This window comes from Talpa occidentalis, unplaced genomic scaffold (assembly GCF_014898055.3).
Source record: "Talpa occidentalis isolate TD23 unplaced genomic scaffold, MPIMG_talOcc4v2.1 talOcc4.2, whole genome shotgun sequence".
NCBI classification, from domain to species: Eukaryota; Metazoa; Chordata; class Mammalia; order Eulipotyphla; family Talpidae; genus Talpa; species Talpa occidentalis.
Genome location: NW_023602073.1, coordinates 18,181,635 through 18,208,427, shown reverse-complemented (window position 1 = coordinate 18,208,427; position 26,793 = coordinate 18,181,635). Strand labels below are relative to the sequence as shown.

The 26,793-nt window shown below is 43.6% G+C and overlaps 1 protein-coding gene and 5 non-coding genes across 9 annotated transcripts in view; 3 read left to right on the top strand and 3 right to left on the bottom strand.

Annotated features, from left to right (window-relative positions):
- LOC119251869 (zinc finger protein 420-like) overlaps nt 1-26,793 on the bottom strand; it is a 189,279-nt gene that overhangs the window by 65,842 nt on the left and 96,644 nt on the right. Inside the window, exon 1 of one of the 4 annotated variants that reach the window (XM_054697986.1) lies at nt 1,267-1,599. The exons of the other annotated variants lie outside the window; for them this stretch is intronic. The gene's annotated coding sequence lies outside the window, so the exon portion shown is untranslated. Of the gene's footprint in view, nt 1-1,266; nt 1,600-26,793 lie in introns of those variants that run through there. 4 annotated transcript variants of the gene reach the window in all.
- Nucleotides 2,790-2,862, top strand: TRNAK-UUU (transfer RNA lysine (anticodon UUU)). Its single transcript has one exon. It is a non-coding gene; the product is annotated as a tRNA-Lys (tRNA).
- TRNAD-GUC (transfer RNA aspartic acid (anticodon GUC)) lies at nt 8,649-8,720 on the top strand. Its single transcript has one exon. It is a non-coding gene; the product is annotated as a tRNA-Asp (tRNA).
- TRNAK-UUU (transfer RNA lysine (anticodon UUU)) lies at nt 11,169-11,241 on the bottom strand. Its single transcript has one exon. It is a non-coding gene; the product is annotated as a tRNA-Lys (tRNA).
- Nucleotides 19,184-19,272, bottom strand: TRNAR-UCU (transfer RNA arginine (anticodon UCU)). Its single transcript is given in 2 exon segments — nt 19,184-19,219; nt 19,236-19,272. It is a non-coding gene; the product is annotated as a tRNA-Arg (tRNA).
- TRNAS-AGA (transfer RNA serine (anticodon AGA)) lies at nt 23,070-23,151 on the top strand. The gene has a single exon. It is a non-coding gene; the product is annotated as a tRNA-Ser (tRNA).

Sequence of the window (26,793 nt, the reverse complement as noted above, 5' to 3'; positions counted from 1 at the left end):
TTAGGCTGATGGAAACTGACCCCTGACACCTAACCTCCTTGGGATTTTTCCTGGAGGCAGTTGTCAGGGTGGTGTTGGTAGTGAGCAAGGTAATGACCAAGGTCAGGAGACAGCTGCATGGGGAGATAGGGAAGCGGGGCCAAGGGGAGATGGTAGCGCCAATGTCCAGGTGGCAAAAGGCCAAGGCCAGTGGATAGCAGTTGCAAAGAACAAAAATGCGAAACTGAGGCCTCCCTGGTGGCGAGATGTTAAAGTCTCAGCACTATCAAGCTATGGGCAGCCACTGCATCCCTGGCCAGGGTGCTGCCCACATGGCGTAGCAGACCTCTCCTGTCTCTCCTGCTGCTCCCCTCAGCAGTGGATTTCAGTAGACCCGTCCATTCTGCTCCCCGCTCTGTCTCTGGAGAATCCTCTCACCCCCTCCCCCGCACCTCTGGCCTGCACCCCAGTTCTTGTATGTATAAATAAATAAAAATAAATCTTCAAAAATGTGATGTGATGTCCCCTAATAACCCCTCCCTAAGAGAGAACAAAGACTAACACAAAACCCCAACAGATAAAAGCAGCTTCCTGCATCCAGCTGACAACTCATTCAATTCCCCTCCTGACAGCAGGACCTTTGTTTTGCTGCTTTTGCTTCAAATAAAGATTTGATGGGGGGGGGGGGCAGGGAGAGGAAGGGTCAAAATAAGGGGGGGTGCAATTGTGTGGGGAATACAACCAAAATGAAAATGCATACATGGTGCAAAAATGAAAAATGATGTAAGAATTACATAAAATAAAATATTAAAAAAAAATGATTCTGGGTCATCTCAAAAAAAAAAAGATTTTTTTTTTAATGGGAAGGAACTTTATTAATACAACTAGGAAACAACACAGGAAAGGCAAAGTATCTAGTTTCTAAATCAAGCACCCAAAGTTACCCGTCCCAAAATAAGATTTGATTTGCATAGTCCACTGTCTTTTCTCCTGCTTTCAACAAGGCCACTGGCTCCTCATCCCTCCTGCCTACTGGGGAAACCACTTCACACCGCGGTGAAGTGAGGGACTGTCCATTTTCAGCAGGGGGGAGGTAAATGGAGTAGGGCAATTTGGTTGCTGAAAATCCATCACTGGGACCTGACCTCACACGTTTAAAGTTAAAACTTCAAAATTCCAAGAGAACCATTGCAGAGTATTAAACCCCCAAAGAAGGGTGCTCCTGAGTGTGTGGGTTTTTTTTTTTTTTTGGTGGGGGGGAGAGGCACAGTGAGGTGTGCTACTTACATAGGTCTCAGGTCCATGAAGCTGCTTCTTTGGGGAGCTTAACTTGTTAGAGATGCATCTCCTTGAAAGGGTGGGGAACACCACAGAACTTTGAAGGGTACCATTTTCTGCACCCCCACTTAGATGGTATAACCTTTGACTGCAACTTCTTGTGTGTCCTGCACTGGGCTTTCTGAATGGGGTGCATCTGGAAAGAAGCTAGGTGAATACATAAATGGAGGTGAAGCTTGGGAGGGAGCCCACTTGAAAGGAGACAGGGAAAAAGTGCTTCTGCAGAGATAATGGCAACAATTAATCACTAAGGAGGAGTCTACTTGCGCTAGTAGCAGAGTGGTGCTGCAGAAGGGTGCTGGGCACATAACCCAGAGGTCAATGGATTGAAACCATCCTCTGCTACGCTCGGTACTTTCACAAGACAGGTATTAAGTCTCACTTTAATTACAGCCACGACCTTGCCTTACTTATGCTTGTTTTCCTTCAGATCTTGATGGAAATTGACCATTTTCAAACTTGTATCTCAACATGTTGGGCAGCAAAGCCACTCTTATTTATTGTCTGCGCGCAGTGACCCCCATCACAGCTTCCCCTCTGCAGGTGCTAACGGCCAATGAACCAAAATCTGCCGCTAGGCCGCCAAGGCTGTTCAACTGCCTGATCCTTTCTGCCTTTACAGAGGACATGGGCGAGATGCAAGGTGGAGTTAAAAGACAGAACACGACCAGGATCAATGTGGACACCCCGAGTGTCGGTGGGCAGGGCCTCAGAAGGACGGAAGAGCTGGAGCAGGAAAGGCAGACTCGGGAAAAGCGATGAGGCTGGAGAGGTGCGGGAGAGAAAAGCGCGGGAGGGGCAGGAGACGCGGCAGGGCGCCGAGGCTGCCAGGAGGAAAGGCGAGGGAGGTGGGCGTGCTGCAAAATGAGATGCGCGAAAATCTTGGAGAAGAGGGTTTTCGGGGAGCTGACAGAAGTAGCTCCTGGAGGTGGGCGTCACGTTTATGTGTTGGTGGCTTCGGCGTGAAGTTTCCCGGAAAGCCCAGCTCTGGAAGGAAGCGTAGGCTGAATTGAGCCTCCTGCCTTGGACCGTCACTGTCTTTGCTCTATTTTTGATTCTCCTGAAGTTCTCCCACTTACTCGAGTCGTGGAGAGGCGAAGCAGCCGGCGTCCCGCTTGCGCTCTTAGGCCTCCTCTAACCACGAATGTGGCCTCTCCTGCCATCATTGCTGCAGGAATATGCCCTCCCTGCGGGTCCTACCCTAGTTTCAGCACCCCGTTCCTGGTCATTCCCGCCACAGTAAATATTACCCAACAATGGTCTGTGTGACTAATAAACAGTTTGGGGTTCATATGGAATGCTCAATGTAATAAAGTTCGGTTGTGGTGCTGAGGGCTAGGGCAGGTGACTTGGAAACACCCCCTCCATTCCCTTCCCCACCCCCCCCCCATAATTTTCAAAATCTTAATCATCACTAGCACTTCTTGGTCCTCTTAGTCAATTTATAAAGAGAATTGTAAAGCCCAGCGTGAGCCTGGATAGCTCAGTCGGTAGAGCATCAGACTTTTAATCTGAGGGTCCAGGGTTCAAGTCCCTGTTCAGGCGAGACCTAGCTGTTTTATTTCAGAGTTAAGACAAGGTAATGGAGCCTCATGAAGTATTTCCTTGAAAGTGAAAAATCCTTAACAGCCAAAACCAACTAAAGCACTGCTGTTCTTGTTTTCTTTCAAGGAGAAGAAGTTGAAAACTGGCATACTATAAAAATAAACCGGTGATATTTTTACTGAGAAGCATGTTATGGTTAAATTTCTCTTGAAATGGTTGGTAACTCTAGCTAGGCATGGGGAGTAGGAAAGCAATTTGGGTGGACCCCACTAGAACGTAAGCAAGTAGTGACTTTGCCCTCTCTCCATGGTTTAGACCAGCTCTTCTATAAAGAAAATTTGCAGCACTTGCAAAAAGGTCCTGGTTGAAAAACCCTTATCTAAACACATTTTGAAATTGTGAGCTGTGAGACTTCAGCAGTCAACACTCCTAGAAGCTGTGGGAACCAGAGCCAGATGCTAAAGTGGGGATCTGGGCAGCCATAACGTCCATTGTCATTCACCTCAAGCTATCTCTGAATCCACTTGCTTTATTTACATAGTAAAGTTGATGTAGTAGACCACCTTACATGTGAGAAGATTCTCATTTCCCTAGGAACCACACAGGAGAATGGTGCGTGGAACAAACAGCCCCTGAGCACTGCAAGTGGCTTCATGATTACAACTGATATTCCTTGCATGCCTTTTCTACTATCCAATCTAGATTCCTGCTATACCTGTCTAGTACCGCTGCTGCTCTAGGTGACTTCCTGGAGACTAACCTAGAAATTCATCTCTAAGGGGAATCTGCCCTGTCACTGGACTCTCCTCAAGTTGTTTCTCTGAACTTGTTTATTCAGGGTCAAAATCTGTGAGGGTCGTCCTCCCTGGTGGCTCAAGAGGTTAAGCACCCCACTATGAAGTAATCCGCAGCTTCTGCAGCACGAGTTCAATCCCGGCCAGGGAGCAACCCACATGGTGCAGCAGACCTCTCCTGTCTCTCCTGCTGCTCCCCTCAGCAGTGTGTTTCAGTCAGTTCACCTGTTCTGCTCCCCACTCTTTCTCTGGTAAATCCTCCCACCCCCTGCATCTCTGGCCTGTACCCCGGTTCTTGTATGCATAAATAAATAAATCTTTTTTTAAAGATTTATTTATTTATTTTATTTATACAAGAACCGGGGTACAGGCCAGATTCGCGGGAGGGTGAGAGGATTCACCAGAGACAGAGCGCAGAACAGAACAGGCAGACTGATGCAATACACTTCTGAGGGGAGCAGCGGACGAGACAGGAGAGGACTGCCTCGCCATGTGGGACCCTTGCAGGCTGGCCGGGATCGAACCATGCTGCAGAGGCTGCGGGCAGCTTCACAGCAAGGTGCTCAACCACCTGCGCCACCAGGGGAGGACCTAAATAAATAAATCTTTAAAAAAAAAATCCGCAGGGGAAATGTCAAATGATTATCCAGTAAATCATGGGATTGACATATTCTTTCCTGTCCCCATTTGTGTTTTCTTTTTAAGATTTGTTTATTTATGCATATAAGAACTGGAGTATAGGCCAGAGGTGCAGGGGTGAGAGGATTCACCAGAGACAGAGTGGGGAACAGAATAGCCAGATTGATCAAAGCACACTGCTGAGGGGAGCAGCAGGCGAGTCACCCAGTCGGGAATCAAACTCTCGCTGCAGTGGAATCGAACTCATGCTGCAGTGGCTGCAGATAGCTTCATAGGTTGCGCCTTAACCCTTGCACCATCAGGGAGGCCCTCCCGTCCCCATTTGTAACAGTGTCCTACATCCCTCTGCTGACAAACATCAGTTACACCTATTGTTATGGTATTTTAATTCCTTACCAATTACTTGTTATGGGAAGTGACTAGGCAGCAGTTATAACTAAAAGTTCAGTGGGACTTTTTCCATGACCACAGTAAAAACATTTATTCATCTGGGAACCAGAATTTCTGTACCCATGATGTCATGTTTGGAGTTAGTGGGTTTGGAGTGCGGGGTCCTTGGGTTCACTCTGGGAAAGGTGTCACCAGAGCTTCCCTTTCAGCGACATGCGGTGAGTTCCCCAGGTGAGTTTCTCCATGAGACAGAGATGTTAGTTATATTTAAAGAGCAGATTTACTAGGGAAAGGGACAAAAGAGTAAAAGACACTTGCATAGACACAACGGGCAGGAAGAGCTGCCCTGAAAGGGACAGGTTTGCTGAGAGAGGCCTGCGCGGTTGCAGGCGGGAGGCCTTGAGGAGAGCAGCCTCCACTGAGGGAGGTCAGTGAAGAGAAGCCCCGGCAGGTACAGGTCACAGGCAGGCAGAAGGCTGCTGCCCTACAGAGGACAGAGTTGGTGAAAAGAAGCACCTGCATAGGCACAGGTGGGCAGACGGAGTGCTGCCCCGAGCCTATGCAGAGACTGCACTGATAAGAGTCTTCTGTTTGTGAGGGGCCACTCCTTGTGAGCCTTTGGTTAGTTGCTGATTTTGTTTTTTGTTTGTTTTTTTTTTCAGTTTTTTTTTTTAGTTGCTGATTTTGGATAACTATGTAGAATCTGAAGGGACTGGAGATTCCACAATGGGCTCAATCTCCATATCAACCCTTGGGCCCGTCCTCTAGACACTCCCTACAGCTGTCTGATACCTGCTTGGGTCTTATGTTTTGTAATCTAGGCATTGGAGCCTAAGGATCTTGGTTTCTATAGCTGGGTCAATGGCCATGCTAATACCTTCTACCCCCACCTCAGCTCTTGGCATTTTGTGAGCCAGGTTTCTGGTCTTGTGCACACCTCCTATTCAGTTTTTCTATCCTTATCGTCCATCACCCACAGAGCCTAATGCTGGGTACCAGAATGCACTAGCTTTCCAAGTCACTGGGATTCATGAGAGGTGGAATCTCTTTTTGCTTCTGCCTTATTTCCTGTACCCATGTTTAGCTATTGGGATAGGGCATCATTTAATGGATGTTGTATTAGGATGTAAATTATATCCTGGTAATGGTATACTATATGCTGGGTGTCATCTCCAAGTGTGTGCTTGAGCTTTACCTTGTAAAAGTGCTATTCTGTATGTCAGCAGTTATGGGATAGTTTATTATTTGATAGGACTAATTGTGCCCATGATCACATGCCTATTACCATGTATCTAGTTCTTTAGAGAGGGTCCCATGTAATGAACTTGCCTCTTGTGGTTGGGTCATCCTTTACAATAACAGAGGCTCAGTGTTGATTTACAATAACAGAGGCTCAGTGTGGATGCTGAGCAAACGGACATTCAGTTGCTGATCAGATTTGGTAAGAGGATCCCATAGTTTTGAGTTCGCAAATACTGGTTTTGCCATCATGATAAAAGCCAATTTGTAAGCCTATTTTTTTTTTTTTGCAGTCTCTGGGGTGCCTGATGACAGATGTTAGTTGACCTTTAGTGACTACATCTCTCTGTCAACTCCTTTGGCTAGTGCCTCTTCAAAGGGGATTCTCTCCAGGGGTTGATACATGTTATACAGAGATGGTGGCACTTCGTGTCCACTCCCATACTTCTTCATATGTCTCTGTGCCTGATCTCCATGGAAACAACCTAAATGCCCCCAAACAGATGATTGGACCAAGACAATGTGGTCTATATACACAATGGAATACTACTCAGCGATCAAAAAAGATAAACTCATGCCATTCACGCAACATGTATGGAAAAATAAGTTCAGTGAAATCAGTCAGAAAGAAAAACAAAAATACTGGATGAGATCACTTATAGGAGAAATATTGGGAAGCCAAACAAAGGGTCAAAAAAAACCCCGAGGGCCTCCCTGGTGGCACAAAGGGTTAAGAAGCAACCTATGAAGCTATCCACAGCCATTGCAGCATGAGTTAGATCCCCAGCCAGGGAGCTACCCACATGGTGCAGCAGACCTCTCCTGACTCGCCCGCTGCTCCCCACAGCAGTGTATTTCAGTAGATCCGCCTGTTCTGTTTCCCACTTTATCTCTGGTGAATCCTCTCACCTTCCACAACTCTGGTCTATACCCCAGTTCTAGTATGTATAATTAAATAAATCTTAAAAAATAAAATAAAATATCAAAAAAACGAGAAAAAACTTTTAGGCAACTATAGATCTGAGGCTTAAAGCAGGGGCGGGGAAGAAAAAGGGGTAAAAATGGGTGGAAAGAGCACAGGGGACCATGGTGATGGTTCACAGATGGTGTGGTGGTGGGATATTTATGGGAACTACATCTGAGGGGAGAAATCAAATATTGTACAATGAACAACAATGTTTAAAAAAATAGTAAAAGGGGAAAAAATAGTAAAAGGGGAAAAAATCCAGCTGATAAGGACAACACTGGCTACCTGGTCATTTTCTTTCCCATGGCCAGATGATCTATCTAATGTGCCCAGCGGCATACCAGGAGCTGCTTTTCAACTGCTACATAGTTCTCTGCTGAACGTGGCATGGCTTTGCTCCAGAATTTGTCAGTCTATATTATGACAAACAGCAGAAGAGTTAACACAGTCTGGAGAAAGAGCAGAAATGTACATGGCTGCCTATCTCACAAGAATACATATCACTTCTAGACTTGTTTTTGATAGGGATTGGAGATGTATGTATCAGCTCAATGGCCATATGCTGGAGGAGGTCATGAGGGGAAGTGACCCTGGCTACTTATGAGCTGCACTCCTCGTCCCGCTCCCTGTCCTTGGAATGTACTTTCTGCCCATCATTCCCACAGTGGGTCCATTTTCAAGTAGCACTGAGAGTTGTTGAGACCAGACGGATGGTATATGTGACTAAGCTGAAGTAAGGCCTCTATATAAACTTTTAGGTAGGTGCAGACATGCTCTCCTCTTGCAGCCTCCCAAGACTAGCCTCTCATATACATGCCCTTGCTTACTAAAAATGCCATCTACCAATCCAGAGTGGTCTATCTCTTGCTTCAGTCTTTCCTTGCCTCCCTGTACAGAGACCCAGTTCCTATTTCACCTGGGGAAATTTCTGAGGTTGCTAACTGTGCCTAAGTCTATGTGGATCTGCTCTACCAATGATACATGTATACAACAGCTGTAACTGAGTCACCACTTGGTTAACTTTGTGGTAGTTCTGTCATCTTTCAAATCCCATTTCATTTCTACTGGGAACAGAATGATTCAATAAATTGGGAGTATCAGTCTTGCATCCTGGAAGTCTTTGAGACTCCCTTTGGTTTACCTTCCAAAATAGCACTTACTTTACAGGCTAAGGAAACAATGTGGCATTTTTGCTGGGAATCTACCTATGGAGCTGAGCTGGAGTTTTCTTAGAATATTCCTAATAGTGGAATTTCTACTACTGAAAGGTTTTGCAAAAATAAACACCCACTTCCTGCCAAAGCTGCAAAATCTAAACCTAACTTTTGACAGACTAAATTCTCACCTTTATTCCATGTAGAGATTCATACATATATACATGATTTTTACGACAAAACATAAAAGAGAAAGAACATCTAGCTTTCATTGGTCTGAGAAAAATTCCCAGGGGAAGGTGACACCTCTGCCCCAGATAAATCTAAAATAAACTTCAGTTGGAAAAGGAGGGAAGTTATTTTAAGGGGAGGGAGCTTTTTAAAAAAATATAAAGCATTTGGTGCTATTAATGAACATTTCTTTATTCTTAATGATAGAACTACACCAATCATCACTTTTAGGGGGTCGTCCTTTGCAGATATTCAAAATAAGGGGGGGTGGGGAATCCCCTGTATAGAACCTTGCAACAGATTCTTTAAAAAGTTGGTGTGTGGTGTTAGTTATCAACTGAGAGAGATTCTTTTAATGACCCTCTCGCATCTTCCTCGTTAGTATAGTGGTGAGTATCCCCGCCTGTCACGCGGGAGACCGGGGTTCGATTCCCCGACGGGGAGGTGACTAGTGCCCACCTTTTGTCTCCATCCTTAATCATAGCAATCTTTCTGGAGGTCGTGCTCCAGAAATGAGATCTTGCTGCTTTGCTTTTAATCTCTTTTGTTCTTTTAGGTCGAATTTCCGTGTGCTGGTTCTTCTGTGGGTTCACCGAGGAAGCGACGGCCTTCTGAGGGAAATTCTCTGCGGCCTTCTCTCGGGGAGGTGAAGTCCCCGACGGTGCGGGCATCCAGGACGTGCCGCTGGAAATCTCCGGGATCGTCCACTGGGAATTTTCAATTGTCGCCTCGCCGGAGGAGACGTGAGCCTTTCCTTGTGCTGGGTTCGGGGGCGCTGGGTGGGCGGAGAGTCGGCTGCCGAAGATGGGATATGGCGTTGGGGCGCGGGTAAAGGAATGGCGGGGCAGGCTCCCCTGGGCGGGGCACTCCAAGATGGGTGGCTGTGGGCAGGAGGGCGGCGGTGGGTGGAAGAGCGCGAGGAGAGTGGAGGGACAGAGCCCGAAGAAGCCTTAGCTGAAAGGAACTCTGACTCGGGCAAAAGACCAATTTGCCAGGGGTGGGTCTCGAACTCACGTCTCTACACGGGAGCCAGGAGCTCAAAGAATGACAAGGGGATTCTCTTCCCTTGCAAAATCTAGGAGCGGTCCAGTTCATTTTAGAAGGAATCATTAAGGGAAGCTAGGTCAGACTTTTGACTTTGTAAGGACAAGGAGTTCTTCCGGGAAACGGCTGGGCGGCTCTAGATGGTCCGCCGGGCCACCCTATTTGTCCTTCCAAATGGGGAACACTTGATCAAAATCACTTTCAGAAAGGAGAGATTGAAGGAAGCAGCAATTTGAACCACCTGCGAATTATAATGGCAGAAAAGGATGAGCTTCAATGGACTTGTCCAAAACAATGTGCAAAACGACCTAAAATAATATTTTTTTAAAGGAGAGGACTCTCTTGTGCTTTATTTATTTATTTAAAAATATTTATTTATTTATCCAAGCACTGGGTATAGTCAGAAGCGCGGGAGGGTGAGAGAATTCACCAGAGCCAGAGCAGGGAGCTGAACAGGCAGACTGACAAAATACAATGCCGAGGGGAGCAGTGGGCATGGCAGGAAAGGTCTGTCGCGCCATGTGGGACCCTTGGCGGCAGCCGGGGATCGAACCGGTGTTGTAGAGGCTGAGGGCAGCTTTGCTGAGGGCAGCTTCACAGCCCAGTGCTCAAACACTGCACCACCAGGGGAGGCCCCTAAAATAATATTTTTTAAGGCAATATAGAATCGTGGCAAAGATAAGAGTCTTGAGTCAAGTATATATGTATTTGAATTTAGGCTGCATTACTTACTATTCTCTTACGTTATATGATGCCCCCAAACCCCTCCCTTCACCTGTACCTTTACTGTAATAATCCCCATCTCATGACTTGTGAAGAGCTCCATGAGTGACTGGTAAATGGAAAACTAGTTAATAATCTATAGGACGCTAAAATGTAATGTTGGGGACTGTCTTTGCTACTGAGCAAAGTTTGAGTGTGTGTGGACAAATATTGTTTGCATTAGTGTCAATTAGCTACAAGTTAAATTCTCCCTCCAAAGCTCTAAAAAAGTTAAGTAAACAGAAATTCAGTTAAAGGTACAGACTCAGAATCAAATAATTTCTTGAAGTCCATTAGACCATGCCCAAAACTTTCCTGAGAGGATAGAATAACTCTCCGTTGCCCATTTCCAAGACTGACTTTTTTTTTTTTACATATGTGAACAAAATGGGCAAAAACTTCTGTGTACTAATTACTACCATGTGGTGAAAAATCTGGGGGACTTCAGAGACCAAATGAACAAACATCACTGCTCTCAAAAGCTTACATAGTAGTAGGATCCAGCCAAACTGCATCCCACCTTCTACACCAGTCACCCCCACACCATGCAAAGGAATATTTATTTATTTATTTATTTATTTATTTTTAAAGATATATTTACTTATGTATAAAAGAACTGGGGTACAGGCCAGAGGTGTGGGGAATGAGAGGATTCACCAGAGGCAGAGTGTGGAACAGAACAGACAGACTGACCGAAATACACTGCTGAGGGGAGCAGCAGGCGAGATAGGAGAGGTCTGCTGCACCATGTGGGTAGTTTCCTGGCCAGCTGGGGGATCAAGCTGGTGCTGCAGAGACTGCAGATTGCTTCACTGTGCTGTGTCAACCCCTTATGCCACCAGGGAGGCCCAATTTTTAAATGGCATAGTTCATAGTAATTCAGCCACCGGTTCTTTTTGTTGTTGTTTTTTTTTTCCCATCACCTGGGATTCTAAATCCCCTTGCAAAATCTAGGAGTGGTCCAGTTCATTTTAGAAGGAATCATTAAGTGAAGGTAGGTCAGACTTTAACTTTGTAAGGACAAGGAGTACTTCCGGGAAAAGGCTGGGCCCCTCTATATGTGGCTGAGATAAAAGATAGGCTTGTCGCCTGAACAGGGACTTGAACCCTGGACCCTCAGATTAAAAGTCTGATGCTCTACCAACTGAGCTACCCAGGCCCTGATGTGGCTGGGGTAATCTTTCTATAAAAAATTAAATTCCAGGGCCTCCCTAGTGGCTCAAGGGGTTAAGCACGGCACTATGAAGTGATCCAAAATCTCTGCAGCAAGAGTTCTATCTCTGGCTGGTCAGGGAGCAACCCACATGGTGCAGCAGACCTCTCCTGTTTCGCCTGCTCCTCCCCTCAGCAGTCTGTTTTGTCAGTCTGCCTGATCTGTTCCCCACTCTGTCTCTGGTAAATCCTCTCACCCCCTGCATGTCTGGCCTGTACCCCAGCTCTTGTATACATAAATAAATAAATCTTTAAAAAAATTCCAATAACTAATTGAAGTAATTGGGAAGAGCTGGAGTTATCCATGGTTTCAGGAATGACTAGAGTTCCCCAAGCCTGGTTCAACTACACGGGTCATTCATAAAACAGCTGATTCATGTGAACATTTGCAGGGAGTTGATTCCTGGAATCCTGGAGTCGATTCCTAAGGGAATTTTCAGGTTCGGCAGAAGGATCTTCAGAGACCATATTTACTCCTCAGATATGTTAAAAGAACCACTTGCAGCTCACACACAAACTTTCGTGTCATCAGGGAGGAAATAACCGTTTTTTAGCAACAACTGGAGCAATTGAGATTCTTCCAGAGAACGAAAAGACAAAGGTTATAACTTTGACACAAAGCAAGGGAGTCATATACAGTTGACCTTTTTAATATTTTCCCCAATTTCAACAACAAAACTAAAACCACCTCCCCTTTGATCACTGTCCATACAAATGGCAGCCTCCATGCAACAACTGATTGGCGATGCCTGTCTATGATGATGGAAGCCCTAGCCAAAGGAAAGGGAAACAAGGGCAATATGAAATACCTAGACCCACAAAAGGAAGAATAAACAGTAGGTTTAAAAAGCAAACAAACATGGGCCTCCCCGCTGGCACAGCGGTTGAGTGCTGGGTTGCGAAGCTGCCCGCAGCCTCTGCAGCACCGCTTCCATTCCCGGCTGCCGGCTGCCCGGCGAGGGTCCCTCACGGTGCACAAACGTCTCCTACCGCCTGCAGCTCCCCTCAGCAGTGTACTTCGTCAGTCTGCCTGTTCTGCTCTGGTGAATCCTCTCACCCTCAACCTCCTGCGCTTCTGACTGTACCCAGTGCTCGTATAAATAAATCTTTAAAAAAGAAATAAAAAACCCTTACCAGGGCAGGGAAGAGGGGACAGAGGGGGAAGAGAGAAACTCAGTAGTGACCATCAACTCTCATTTATTCAAATTTCTATTATTGCATATCATTTAATATAATATATCACACGCCCTGTCCTAGACCATCGGGAAGAAATGAATGGGAGAAAGAAAATGAGGGTGCTAAAAAGTCAGTGGGTAAATGAAAGAATTAGAAGAAGAGGAACTCAGGAGGGAGAAAAACTGGGCAGAGTGTGCAAGGCGCTTCCACTCCTCTTAGAGGCACAACTCAAGTGCTTTAAATAGGTTTATAAAGGGGGCATCTAAGCCCTTGGCACTGACTCTCTCCTTACCTGGGTCTTTGTTTAATTTAATTGTGGAAAAGGAGAGAGCATGGGCACCGCTGAAAGCCTGCTGAAGAGGTCTCCGCAGGCAACACTAACAAATCTACAGCCCCCTTTGCCTTACTTGCAGAATTCCACCCCAAAGGGCAGGCCATGGGCCGTGGGCCATGGGCTAAGATCATTTGAAAGCCAACGATATAGCTGACTTGGCTCTTGGACATGAGGGAAGGTGACAAGTTGGCTCTGGTCTTGGATGTGGGCAAAGACTTTGATAAAAAAGGATTATATGTTTGACTCTGATAACTAAAAGAGTAGAAATAATCCAAGAACCAATGGAATATAAGATTTGCAAGACAAAATCATTTTAAAATGTTTTAATTAAATCCTTTTTAGGCAAAGTCATTTTCCCCAGCTTTATTTCTTGTTCTCATAGACTGACTCCTTTCTTTTTTTTTTTTTTAAAGATTTATTTATTTCTGCATACAAGAACTGGGGTGTAGGCCAGAGGTGGGGGGGTGAGATGACTTACCAGAGAGAATGGGGAGCACAGTGGGAGTCAGGAGAGGCCTGCTGCACCATGTGGGCGGCTCCCTGGCTGGCTGGGGATCGAACTTGTGCTGAAGTGGCTGGTGACAGCTTGATAGGGCTGTCTTTAACCCCTGTGCCACCAGGGAGGCCCAACTAACTCCTTTCTTTGCTCTGAAATAAAACTCTGAGAGACAAAATGTTCCAACGATGAGAAAAGTTAAGGTTTTAAGTGGGGTTTGGAAGATATGGGGTACCAAGCATCAAGGATGTTAAGGAAAAAGAAACAATTGTCCTCCACGTGATGAGATGTTGTGGTGCTACTAGGTCAAAAATCCAGAGCTCAGGGCAGCTGTGCCTTATCCACACTGAAGAGATGCTGAGTGAGCTCCCCCTGGAGCCACCTTTATTCCTTCTGGATTTCCATCTAAATTCTGCAGGATACCCTTCTTTTCCAAGAGATCCCTACCATCTGCTCTTTTTCCTGTTTTCTGCTCCAGTTTTGTGTTGTCCTCCAAGCACAGAGTTAGGACCGTCACTTCCACAGCTGGTTTCACATGCAGCTGTGTCACACTTTCCCTCAAGAAAGGATCACTGGCTTCTTCTCCTATTCCTTAGTCACTTTGACTGATATTTCTGGGTTTCTGAAGGAATGAGTGAAAGTGGCATAGGATAGAACTATGACCTGGGACCTTGGCATTCTTAGCACCAATACCCCCCAAACTGAGCAAAATCTCCAGTCCTTTTTTTTCCCTCTCATTGAGACATATCAGATTCCTGTGGATGCCCCTGTCCTGTGGGTGACTATCTTTGAACCCCAGGAAATGTGTTATACATATTTCCATCTGCCTATTTTTCATTGGCATCAATATAATCTGTTTCTCCCCTGATACTTTCTAGTCCCTTAAAAGTTCTTATTCAGAACCCCAGGCTCAAATAACAATATGGAGCTACTGGAAGGGTTGAGAGTGACTTTTTCAACTTGGAGAGTGATAAACCTTCCCTTTCCTCCCATAGGATTTCAAGAATAATTTAAGACCCAATAATTCTCCCTGATACCTGCTTTACAGGTTCTTTCTCTTCTCCTGCTATCATATCTTCTTACATCCTGCTATTGCATGCAAAGTGTCTGGACCCCAGGTCCTATAGAGAGACCCTAACTAAGCCATCATTTGTGAATCTTTAAAATCTATCATTGGGGCCTCCCCAGTGGTGCAGCGGGTTGAGCACAGCTCTGTGAAGCTGTCCACAGCCTCTGCAGTGAGAGTTCAGTACCCTGTCGGCCAGGGAGTTACCCACATGGCACAGCAGACCTCTCCTGCCTCGCCCGCTATTCCCCTCAGCAGTGTTTTCCATCCATTTGCCTGTTCTGCTCCCTGCTCTGTCTCTGGTGAATCCTCTCACCCTCCTGCACTTATGGCCTGCACCCCAGTTCCTGTATAAATAAATATTAAAAAAAATAAAATAAAATCTATCATTGGCCACATTTGCTCCACATTTGCTCAGTAATGATTTGTTGAAAGGATTTCATCCAGATCTATTAAACAACACTGGGAAAAAACTGAATTGATTTCAGTGAGTTGGGGGGAAGGGAATTCAGACTGAAAAGCAAATTGAAGAAAAAGTTTTCCCCATCTACTGGATTCTTTTTCTCACCCTTTTCACACATGTGCATTGGAAGGAACTCTCCCTGCAGTGTGACATGGAGAACTTACACATCATCAGCCACTAGGGGGAAGACAGAACTCAGGGAATGCCACATCTGCCCTGCAACCTTCTTAGATGAAGGGCTGAATGTTCTTGAGGATACAAGGTAATAAAGGTGGTGAGGAGACACACCGAGAGGCACATAAAGAAGAAGGGAAATAGATTTTCCAGGAGGGCATCCAGACAGTGTGTATGAATAAATTAATCTTAAACTTGTTTGCATTGCCACATGCCTTAGACCCGTGCTTCTTTGGAGCTGTTTGCTCTTAATGCTAACAGGGTATATATCATTAGCAAAACAGTCTTTGGTAATCTTATGAGGTATAAAAATAAGTATGATATTACTAAATCACAAGAAAGTTATTTCCTACTGGTAAGGTATTAATGCATAAAAATTGCCTATAAACACATATTAAAAAAACTAGCAACAACAAATGTTGGCGAGGTTGTGGAGAAAAAGGAACTCTCCTGCACTGTTGGTGGGAGTGCAAACTGGTCCAACCACTATGGAGAGCTGTGTGGAGATTTCTGGACCTACTAAACATAGAGCTTCCATATGATCCAGCAATTCCACGCCTAGGTATTTACCCAAAGGACACAGAAACATCAATTCCAAAGAGCACCTGCACCCCTATGTTTATAGCAGCACTGTTTACAATAGCTAAGCTTTGGAAACAACCCAACTGCCCAAAATAGATGACTGGATCAAGAAGATGTGGTACATATACACCATGGAATATTACTCAGCATTCAAAAAAGATAAACACATGCAATTTGCAGCAACATGGATGGCGCTGGAAGGGATCATGCTCAGCAAAATAAGCCAGAAAAAAAAAAGAAAAATGCCGGATGGTCTCACTCATAGCAGGAATCTAGAAAACTTAAATAAGGGACCAGGAAAATGAATAACTGTAAGAAAGTGAAAATCAACAAAAAACTATGAACCAGAGACACTCTATAGGGAGTGGGGGGCGGGGAGGGGAGGGATTGGGGTCAAAATAAGGGGATTGCAGTTGTATGGGGAATATAAAAATAAAATTTATTTTTAAAAAATTGCCTGTAAACCTTCTATTAAAAGCAGTCAATACAATTAAGGAGCAGGCAACAGAGATGAACAGTTTGTGCTTGACAAGAGTTTACAGGAAAAAAATCAGCAACCATAACAACCAAGAAGCACCCATAGTTATCACTTACAGGAGAGACGCAAAACTACTGTGAAGTCACATTGCACTTTATTGGGTGGCTAAGCCCGCTAATGCCACAGAGTCCAGTTTTTGTGGTTACTTAATTTTGCTGAAAATGCTCTTTATTTCTGGATAGCAATTAATCATCCCCCCTCCCATACAAATGTATAACATATTCTCTATTATACCATGGGTGATACATCCAGGGAAATTTTCACAGATGTCTCTGAAGGTACGTCTATGGAGGTGAGTAGCATTACGTATTTTGACAGGAAATAAGAGGGTAACTTGTTGGGAGAATAAAAAGCCCAAATCTATCATATTTTTCAAAGCAAGATATTGCTTTAAGTAAGATATTGCTCACTTCACGACATGAAAATAAAATAATGGTGGTTATAGAAAAAGACAGAAGTGGGGCCTCCCATGGTGGCACAGGCGGTTGAGCCCAGCGCTGTGAGGCTGTCAGCAGTCTCTGCAGCGCGGGTTGATCCCAGCCAGCTGGCGAGAATCCCACATGGCATGGCATACCTCCCCTGTCTCACCCGCTGCTCCCCTCAGCAGCATATTTCGCCAATCTGCCTGTTCTGTTCCCCGCTCTGTCTCTGGTGAATCCTCTCACCCTCCTGCGCGTCTGACCTGATTCCTGGTTCTTGTGTGTATGAATAAATTAATCTTAAAAAAAAAGACAGAAATGGAATGGTATGTATATAAAATGTAATATATGTAACAAAACAAGTTAAAATATGCAAAGTTACAAATTATCCAAGTTACAAAACATTGTATATTCTGTAAGAAAGCATGATAATAAAATGTAATCATTTAATACCTTTAAATGGTTCTCTACGGAAGGATGATACAGGGAAGAGAATATATAGACAATAGGTCACCTCTTGGCCCTGAAAATCTCTCACCAATGCCCTGGAACCTGGGTGACTTTGAACAGCTGGTGACCAGTCTGACCCTTCACGATCCCAATATCTTTGGTCCTCAGTAAAGATGCTGAAACACTGCATGATGCTGCTGAAGACATGGGGACCCCAGTCTACAAGGGGGACAAGGAGGTGTATGTATTCCCCTAATTCCTCCCCCATGCATAAACATAAGACACATCTTCTCTGAAGAAATAAATTTGCTTTATAACCAAAAAAAAAAAAAAAAAAAAAGAAATCAATTAACTGATTAAATCAAATAAACCAACACATTTATAGATAATTTAACTTAAAAAATATAACAAAGATGCCATGGGCTGTTCAAATTAATTAGTGATCACTATAGCGAAATTTTTAAAAAAGAAAATTCTGGGTGCCTCCTTGGTGGCACAACCTATGAAGCTATTCACAGCCACTGCAGCATGAGTTTGATCCCTGGCAGGCCAGGGAGCAACCTACATGGCGCAGCAGACCTCTCCTGACTTGCCCACTGCTCCCCTCAGCAGTGTATTTCAGTCAGTCTGCCTGTTCTGTTCCCCACTCTATCTCTAATGAATCCTCTTACCCCCCACACCTCTGGCTTGTACCCCAGCTCTTCTACGCATAAATAAATACATCTTTTTTAAAAATCTCCTTCTAGGATTAAGAGCTACAGAGAATTACCCTCTGCTATAAAACATTTAGAAAAGGGGATGAAACAACCAATAGAAAACAAACTTTAGGAAACAGAATTCTTAAGAAAAAAAATACAACATATACCACACTAGATATGAAGACCTCAGAAAACTCATGTAATTAAAAGCATGCATCACTGGTACAGGGATAAACAAAACGGAATGAAATGGAGAATTCAGAAATCATCCACAAGTGTGCATGACAAAAGTGGCATTGCAGCTAGAGTAGGACATTGTAAATTACTATGAAATTTCTGCGAAATCATCACACCCATTTCCTTACCTGGCTTGACTTGACATGTGCTTTGTATCATTATATGAGGCATGTGTAATAGACAATGTCCTCCATATGGCTTCACCAAACTGGTTGAGAGTAGTACCTCATTGCCAAACTGTTGAACAGTTGAAAAGGGGAAAATCCACCATCACATGACAAAATTTAAGCCAAAGGCTTTCTTGGGTTTTTGAGGCCAGGCACAAGCTAAGGCAGAGGTACACCAAGTCTCTTTTACACCACATGGGGGCATCCCAGGTGCAGACACTGCGTGAAATGCAGTGGATCCGTGGTCCAGAAGAAGACATCTTCCTTCTTTTCTTTCCCTTACTACATGCACAAGAGCATTTCACAGGGAACCAGTGAGGGTGAGCCAGACTACTTAATGCTAACCAGTCTGGATTGAATATGTCAGCTCTTTATGATACAAGGGTTGCACCTATGCTGTGGACTAGTAATAATTTATATATAAAGAATGTGAAACACAACATATGTTAAGTGATACTGCTCAAGCAGAAATGATGGGTGGATATAAAATTTGGGAGGATACTTAAAACAAGATAGCAGTTGAGGGAATTAAGAAAGTACTGTTCCAGGACGGAAAGGAAACTTTTCCTACACGATCTCCATTTCTACAGATAAAGGGAGGAAAGGTACTTTGATTTTGTTTTAGACCCAAATGCGTGCTAGGCATCTCCACCCACCATTCATTTAAAAGCAAATTAAATTTTAATGAAGTTCTTAAGAGCTGAAACTTCTTTGGTACTACCAACCTGTGCTTGTGGGGGTTAAGTGTGAGAGGCAGAATGGCAGACTTGAGCTTTGAGTTTCACCAGCTAGAAAACTGGGGCTTTATCAAGTGATTCTTCAAGGCAGCATTGAAGTTGCCCGCAGTCCTCAAGCAAAAGCTTGGGGAAAAGCAAGTTGGAAGCTGTCTTAATGACAGCCCAGTTACTAGTACTCATTTTCATACTCTAGGTGCGTCCATTCTCTGAGTTACTGAAGACACACTGTGGGAAGGAAGAAGCTCCTCACACATAAACAGCAGAGAGCAGAAATGAAGCTCGGAGAACATCCTACTCACCAGAAGTGGTGAAGTGACTGCTAAGGGAGTGGCCCAGACACACAAAAAAACCACGACTCTGGTGGGACTTGAACCCACAACCTTTGAATCTCTCTCAAGACACTATAGAAGTCCAATGCGCTATCCATTGCGCCACAGAGCCTTACAACAAAGAATGGTTTGCTAGAGCCATAAAAAGGGTGATTTATCTGATTATCCATTTGATACTTTCAGGGAAACTATTCTGCTCCAGGCATCTGGAACATTCAAGAAACAAAAACCCAGTAAGATGCTGCAAGGAGTACTCAATGCCCACAGGGAGTTTCTGAGTCTTCCAGTGTCTATTATCATGGGTTTCCATGAGATGAGAAACTCATCATCAAGGATTAAAAATCACATTTCATCTGACCCCTGCAATCCACCTTCAGGACTGCTGCCTTCCAAATAAAATGGAATTTGAGGAATTTCAGTAAGTGGTATTGTGAGATATTTTTAAGAGACAGCCCAGGCCCACCACTCCTTTCCTCTGGATCCTATCTGAGGTTCTCTTTCGGAAAAGAGAGGCCCTTCTTGTTCTACACAGTGCTGTCAAGAACAAACGAAGACCTTAATATTCAAACCCAGGTTTTCTAACTCGAGGTGTGTGTGTGTGTGTGTGCGTGTGTGTGTGTGTGAAAGAGAGAGACAGAGAGCGAGAGACAGCGAGAGAGAGCAAGCAAGAGAGAGAGAGAGAGAGTCATAGATGCAAAGGACACCTTTTCCTTTGCTGCAGATTTCTGCAGGCTAGCTCAGTGGCTGTCAATCAAGTGCTTTGATGTCTTTGTGAACAGAAGGGGATGAAATATAGGTGAAGTCACTGAAGATGAAACTTAAGTGCAGGAGAGTCCCAGGTTTGTCCAGGCAGAACAGATGCCCAGTCGTGAACCGATGAACTACAGGAGGAAAGAGAGGAAATCTCAAAGATGACCCCAAGCCCCTTTATCTTGGCAAATGCGAGTACGACTTCTTTCTGAATCATAGTTTTTGCATTGCTCCATTCTTCCTTCCTCTAGGATAGGCTATATTAAACTATCCAATCACCAAAATTCCCCCTGCTTCTAGACAGTCTCCTACCCAGTACAAAGCCCTGCTTTTTAAATCTTCTCTCACATTACTTAACACAAGATTGATCCTACAAGCACTTTTTAAAAAAAAACTTTTAAATTTATGTATTTTTTGCATCATTTTTCAATTTTGCACAATGTATGCTTTTTCATCTTGGTTATATTCCCCGTACAATTCCCACCCCCCTGTTTTGATCCTACTCCCTTCTCCCCACCCTGTAGTGTGTGTCTGGTTTATAGTTGCTTGTTGATTTTGATTTTTACCTACAAGCCCTTTGGAATATCCTCTTACTGGGATGCATCCACACTGTCCTATGTTGAGTTCTCCATTTCTCTTAGTACTCAACCTAGCTTGTTTGCCGACAGATGTATGTTAGGTAGTTTTTGTCTGAAAGATATTACAATTTATATTCTGTATGACTTTCCAACTATTCATAATTTTCTTTTTTGCATTCAAAATACCGTGGAGAGGGAGGAGGCAAGGAGATACACCTGAGGGCTGCTATGATTGTTCTCTGGGAATTATGCTTGTTTTTCTCCAACTCTCAACACCCCAGTATAAGTTAATGATCATTGCCCAAATTTGTTTAATCAAGAAGAAATATTTTTTTGTACCTGGCACAAGAAAGACAAATTCTGTACATGTAGACTCACTGTCGCTGAGTTTGTGTTATTGAGCGCCTTTCTCAGTAGTCCTTGGTTTGAGCAATTGTGTTTTCAAAGACCTTTACCATCACATGGACCTTGAATTTGTTTCTTGAATCACTGATGCTAGTGAGAGGTTTGTAGAATGCGTGAAAGCTCCTCTACCCCTCTCATTGGCTGATATCTAATTAGACCTTAATCATTTTGCTTGCATACTTTAATATAGAAATCCCTTATTTTTTAAATATATAAAAGAAGATTGCAACTGCAAAAGGAGATGTTTTAGGATAGACCTATGACAAAGGTCTGCCCCAAAAACATTCCTACAGAGACAGGCAGAAAATAAAGATTTAAAATATATTGGGCAGTGTTTCAAAGCAAATGATTGGGAATTTTCTAAAAATTGCCAATAGAGTGATGAGAAAATATATTATTGAGCAAATAAATATAATAAAGATTCCAGCAGAACTTCCAGCCCAGGTGCAATGAACACTCCAACGCAGGCATAATCCACAAGCTTGCTTACTTACAGCTCCTTCCCTTTCAAGATTCATGGCCAGGGCTCAGCACTCTTATCTAAGAGGTTGGGCAGCCGGCCAAGCTGGTCTCTCTCTCTCCAAGGCCATCCTCGAATGCCAGCATCTTTCCCCCCTTGCCTTGCTTCCCTTGTGTGAGGACTTTGTTGCAAATGGTTGTGCCTGCTGAAAAAACGATGTTATCAATGTAACTGATATGGACACATTTGTGTATAAAAGGAACTCTTGGTCTTTAAACGGGTGCTCAGCCCTTATGGGGCTACCCAGGTCTGGGACCTCATGCATGAGTAATAAAGCTTCTCCTGACCTCACCATTCCTGAAGTATAGCTTGTTCTTCCTCTGCCTGGGTAAAAGGCTAGAATTGATTTTTACAAAAAGAGCACAGGATCCAAATAAGGCATCAAAAAAGAAAGTTATTATAATAAAGTGAAAATAAAAATCAACAAGCAATTATAAACCAGAGACATTGTACGGGGGGAGAAGAACGATACAAAAATATGTAAAAAATAAAATGAATTTGAAAAGTATGCCAGTAGAGAAACTCATAGCAATACCCTGAATCCTTGAAGTCAGGCTGAGAGGTGTGCTCTATCTTTCCATGACAGTTGTCTACCATGTATCAGTCATGGTTCAGCTGATCTTTTCTGGATATAGGTAAAAAGAAATTATTCTGTCTTTAATTAGATCTAGTTTTCCCCCCTCTGGACAAGACTTTCTTGGACATATGTGAATTAAATTAAAGGAAATTTTGTTATTTCTGGTTAAGCGTAGTATGTATTAAACCCAAGCAACTGCCCCACCTTTCTCAAGCGAAATCAAGTTTCATTCACTCTCATCTCTTGCTCACTGTAAATTGGGGACTTTTCTATGCCTCTTAGGTTCTGTCTTCCACATTTAACCATTTAGTCTTGCACCATTTCTGCAGAACATCTGAAAATTCTGCTGAAGGAACCAGTGAGTCACAAACTTAGGAGAATGGAAAACGTGCTGGATTAGTTGAAGTTAGAGAAAATGAGCCCTGGCATTGGCAAAAAAAGTTCTTAACCAGGTATCCATTTTTCAGAAAACAATTCCTATCTCACGGAAATAAAACTCGCAGACTGGCTATAACGGCCAGTTTCTTCCTAACCCTTGAGGAATTGAAGGCGCAGTTGGCATGTGCCAAGCACCTTCTGAAATACAGTGAGACGAAAACTTCACGCGTGTGCCTGGACACCTCGGGACAGCGAGCGCGGGGATCCAGGCAGAATTTCCAGCATCGTTTTGCTCTCCCTCCACCGTCCACACAAATCAACAGGAGCCCTTCCTGCCCCGAAATCCTGCAGGAAGTGTCGGTCCATTCCAGGTGAAAAACTTGGCTTACCCTGACGCCCTCTTGGTGCTGAGTCCATTTGGTTCCATTTTCGGAAGCTCCAGCAGCCAACAGGAACCCGATTCATTTGCACGTGGATGAACTGAACGTCGTTGGACCCGAAGATGCTTGCACGTGAGAGCTCCCATCCGTCCTCCTGTTCCAGAAGTCCGGGGGGCGGGGTGGCTCCGGAGAGTGTCACCTCCCTCCCCAAGCCCTCAAGCCCCCCGAAAAATTTAACGCTGTTTACCGAACACTACTTGCACATATTGTTACAGCGACCGTGTTTCTCTTTATAATGCAGGGAACATCTGGAAGGTGTCAGTAGTCGTGGCCGAGTGGTTAAGGCGATGGACTAGAAATCCATTGGGGTCTCCCCGCGCAGGTTCGAATCCTGCCGACTACGTGTGAAGTTTTACCCTGGTCACAAGCCTAGTCTCACCGAGAAACGGACTGTGTCTCTCAGCTGCTTCTACTTGAAGAAAGGTGTTTGTTTCTCGTTCGTCATGTCGAGCCCAGACACAACTCAGCCAAACTGTCACTGTTGCCCGAATTGCTGCACGAAAATAAAAAAGTCGATGGTTTCCTTAAAAAGCCGCGACCCCACACACCACCAGCCCGGCCATGTTCAAGGGTCAAGGATGTCTCCAGTTTTCTCCCCGCAAAACCCTGCTCAAAGTAGCCAATTTTAAAAAGGAAAAAAAAAAAAAAACTTGATAAAAGGGTAATATGATGAAATGTTCCTTAGGGAAAATGTAGAGAATAGTCTGTGGCACAAGGTGGAAGCTAGCTTGTGACCTTTTCAAAGCTGATACATGTGTTCCTGCAATCACTATTATTATCAGGATGCAGAAGAGTTCCCTTCATAAGCCCCCCTATTGTTATCCCTTTATAGCGCCTCCTAACCTTACACTTTACACCTGACAACCACAGATACCTTTTTTCCCTTATAGTTCGACCTCTCTGAGAATTTCATAGAAATTGGATGATCCGGTATATAATCTGTTGAGATCACTTGATATAGAACAGGCCTTAAAATTAAAAATTTCATTCATATTTGTTGTCTAATAGAATTTTATTGTATGACTGTATTATGGTATTTATTCAACCTTTCATTGAAGGACATATGGATTGTTTCCAGATTTTGGCAAATGTGGGAAAAAACAACCATAAACATCAGTGTATATACATTTTCATTTATTTGGATTCCTACAAGTTAGATTGTTGGGTCATGTGGCAAGTATATGTTTAACTTTGTAAGAAATTGTTAAAATTTTCCACAACCAACAAGAGATTCTTAATTGCCCCTCATCCTCAGCAGACATTGATATTGTCAGTATCTTTAATTTTAACCATTATAATAGGTGTGTAGTGGTGGCTCATTGTCATTTTAATTTGCATTTTGAATAAATTTTGCTTGCTTATTTGCAGTTCTCATATTCCTTTGGGTGAAGGATCTATGGTGTCTTTTGTTTATTTTTTATTGGGTTGTTTATTTTCTCACTGCTGAGTTTGAGGATTCTCTATAAATACAGATACAAGTCCTCTGTCAGATATAGAATTTGCAAATATTTTCTGCCAGTCTTAAGTTTCTCTTCACAGTGTATGCTTTAAATTTTTATGAAGTCCGGTTTACTTATTGGTTTTTGGAAAAGTCTTGTCTAAAAACTCTTCACTAAAACCAAGGTCATGTCTATTTTTTGTTAGTTTTTTCCTAAAAGTTTTATGTTTACACTTGATCTATGGTCAATTTTTACTTAATTTTGGCATAAATTGTAAAGTTTACATCCCAACTTCTCTCTTTCTCTCTTGCCTGTCTTCTTTTCTTCTTTGACTATGCATAGCCAAATGTCCCACTTATTGAAAAGCCTACCATTTCTCTTTTTTTGTGTGCCTGTCAAAAATCATTGACCATATTTGTGTACATTTATTTCTTCACTTTTCCATTTGATTGACCTACATGCCTCTTGCACTAACAATACTTCACTGACTTTGCTACAGGACAGAGAGGGGACACCCCAGACCCCCGCAAACCTTCCTGCAGTAAATAGGTTCTGCCATCCACTGCATCAACACAAAACATATGAGACTTTAAGGGGAAGGAACTTTAATACAATTAGGAAACAATACAGGAAAGGCAAAGAATATAGTTTTTTTTTAAAGATTTATTTATTTATGCATACAAGAGCTGGGGTACAGGCCAGAGATGTGCGGCGTGAGAGGATCCACTAGAGACAGAGCAGGGAACAGAACAGGCAGACTGACTGAAATACATTACTGAACAGAGGAGCGGGTGAGACAGGAGAGGTCTGCCTCACCATGTGGGATCCTCCCTGGCTGGCCTGGGATCCAACCCATGTTGCAGAGGTAGGGATTATCTCACAGTGCAGTACTTAACCTCTTGAGTCACCAGGGAGGCCCAAAGAATATAGTTTTTAAATCAAGCACCCGAAGTAACCCGTCCCCTTGTAGGTAAAAGTTCACCGAAGCAGGATTGGCCCAGAACAAGGTCCCAAAGGCTGTCACAAGTCTAAAGCATCCTCCAATGGGAACCCACAGAAAAGGATCAGAAACAACCAGACAAGTCTGAAAGGGAAAGATCAAAATCAAAATCAGGCAAACACCGCCGCGTCACCTCCCCACAGGTCTCTCCCACATCTATTTCAACCAGTTCACAACCAAAAGGAAGTGCAGTTTCTTCACGTTTCTCGTGGCTCCATGTGTCAGACTCCAAAAACGACAAGAATACTATAAACAAGACACTTGCTGCAGATTGTTTTCCCTTTATTATTAAGAAAGTGCCCTTCTCATTCTGATTTTTACTTTAAAAATCATGTATCTAGCCAAATGATTTTTTTTTTTAATAGAGGCATGCTTTATTTATTTATTTTGTTTGTTTGTTTTGTTTATACATGCACTGGGTACAGTCAGAAGCGCAGGAGGGTGAGAGAATTCACCAGAGCCAGAGCGGGGAGCAGAGCAGGCAGAAGGACCGAAGTACACTGCTGAGGGGAGCAGCGGGCGGCAGGAGAGGTCTGCGCGCCATGTGGGACCCTCCTCCGGAGGCCGGGGAGCAGCCGGGGATCGAACCGGTACCGCAGAGGTTGCAGGCAGCTTCGCAACCGAGCGCTCAACCGCTGCGCCACCGGGGAGGCCCTAGCCAAATGATTTTTTAAGCAAAGGTACAAAAGCAATTCAATGGAGGAAGAATAGTCTTTTCAACAAATGATATGGAAGCAATTGGATATAGGCAAAAATGAATCTTGAGTCTCAGGCTTAAACAAAACTTCAAAATGGATCACAGATTTAAATGTACAACTAAAATTTTGAGAAGAAAACATCACAGAAGATCTTTGAGATTTGAGGTTAAGTGAAAAATTATCAGATTCTTGACAACAAAAGTTTGCTCTGTTATGGAGAACACTGGTAAACTATTGTAGAGAAAACTGAAAATTGTACAACTGCTGAGTCACATAACAATTTCATGTTACAAGAAACTACCAGTCTTCCAGAGTGATGGTGCCATTTTACCTTCCCACCAGCAATGATTCCATTTTTCCAAATTCTCTCCAGCATTTGGTGTCGTCTTTGTTTTTTGTTTTTTTTTATTCACCTAATAAGCACATGGTTATATTTCACTGTGTATTTACCTGGAGACTAATGATGGAAATACTTTTGCTTTTTTTGCCTTCCATATATCTCCTTAAGTTGAATGTCTCTCTCTTTTTGTCCATTTTCCAGTTTGTACTGGTATACATATATATATACACATACACGCACATACAAAGCAAATGTACTTTGTGTATGAGTAGATATACTGACAAATATTCTTACATGTTTCATTGCTCAAGAAAATGAAGGAAAATATGGAAAATATTATTTCTTTTGTGGAAAACACTGGGTAAAGGTTGAGAATTTACAACAAGATTCTGGTCTACTTGTGCTTCAAAGGAGCCTGCTCCACCACTTGACTTCACCTAGATAAAGTCTAATTGGGGTCTCCCAAAACTTCATCATCCGGAATCCACAACCTGAACCGAAACTGGTT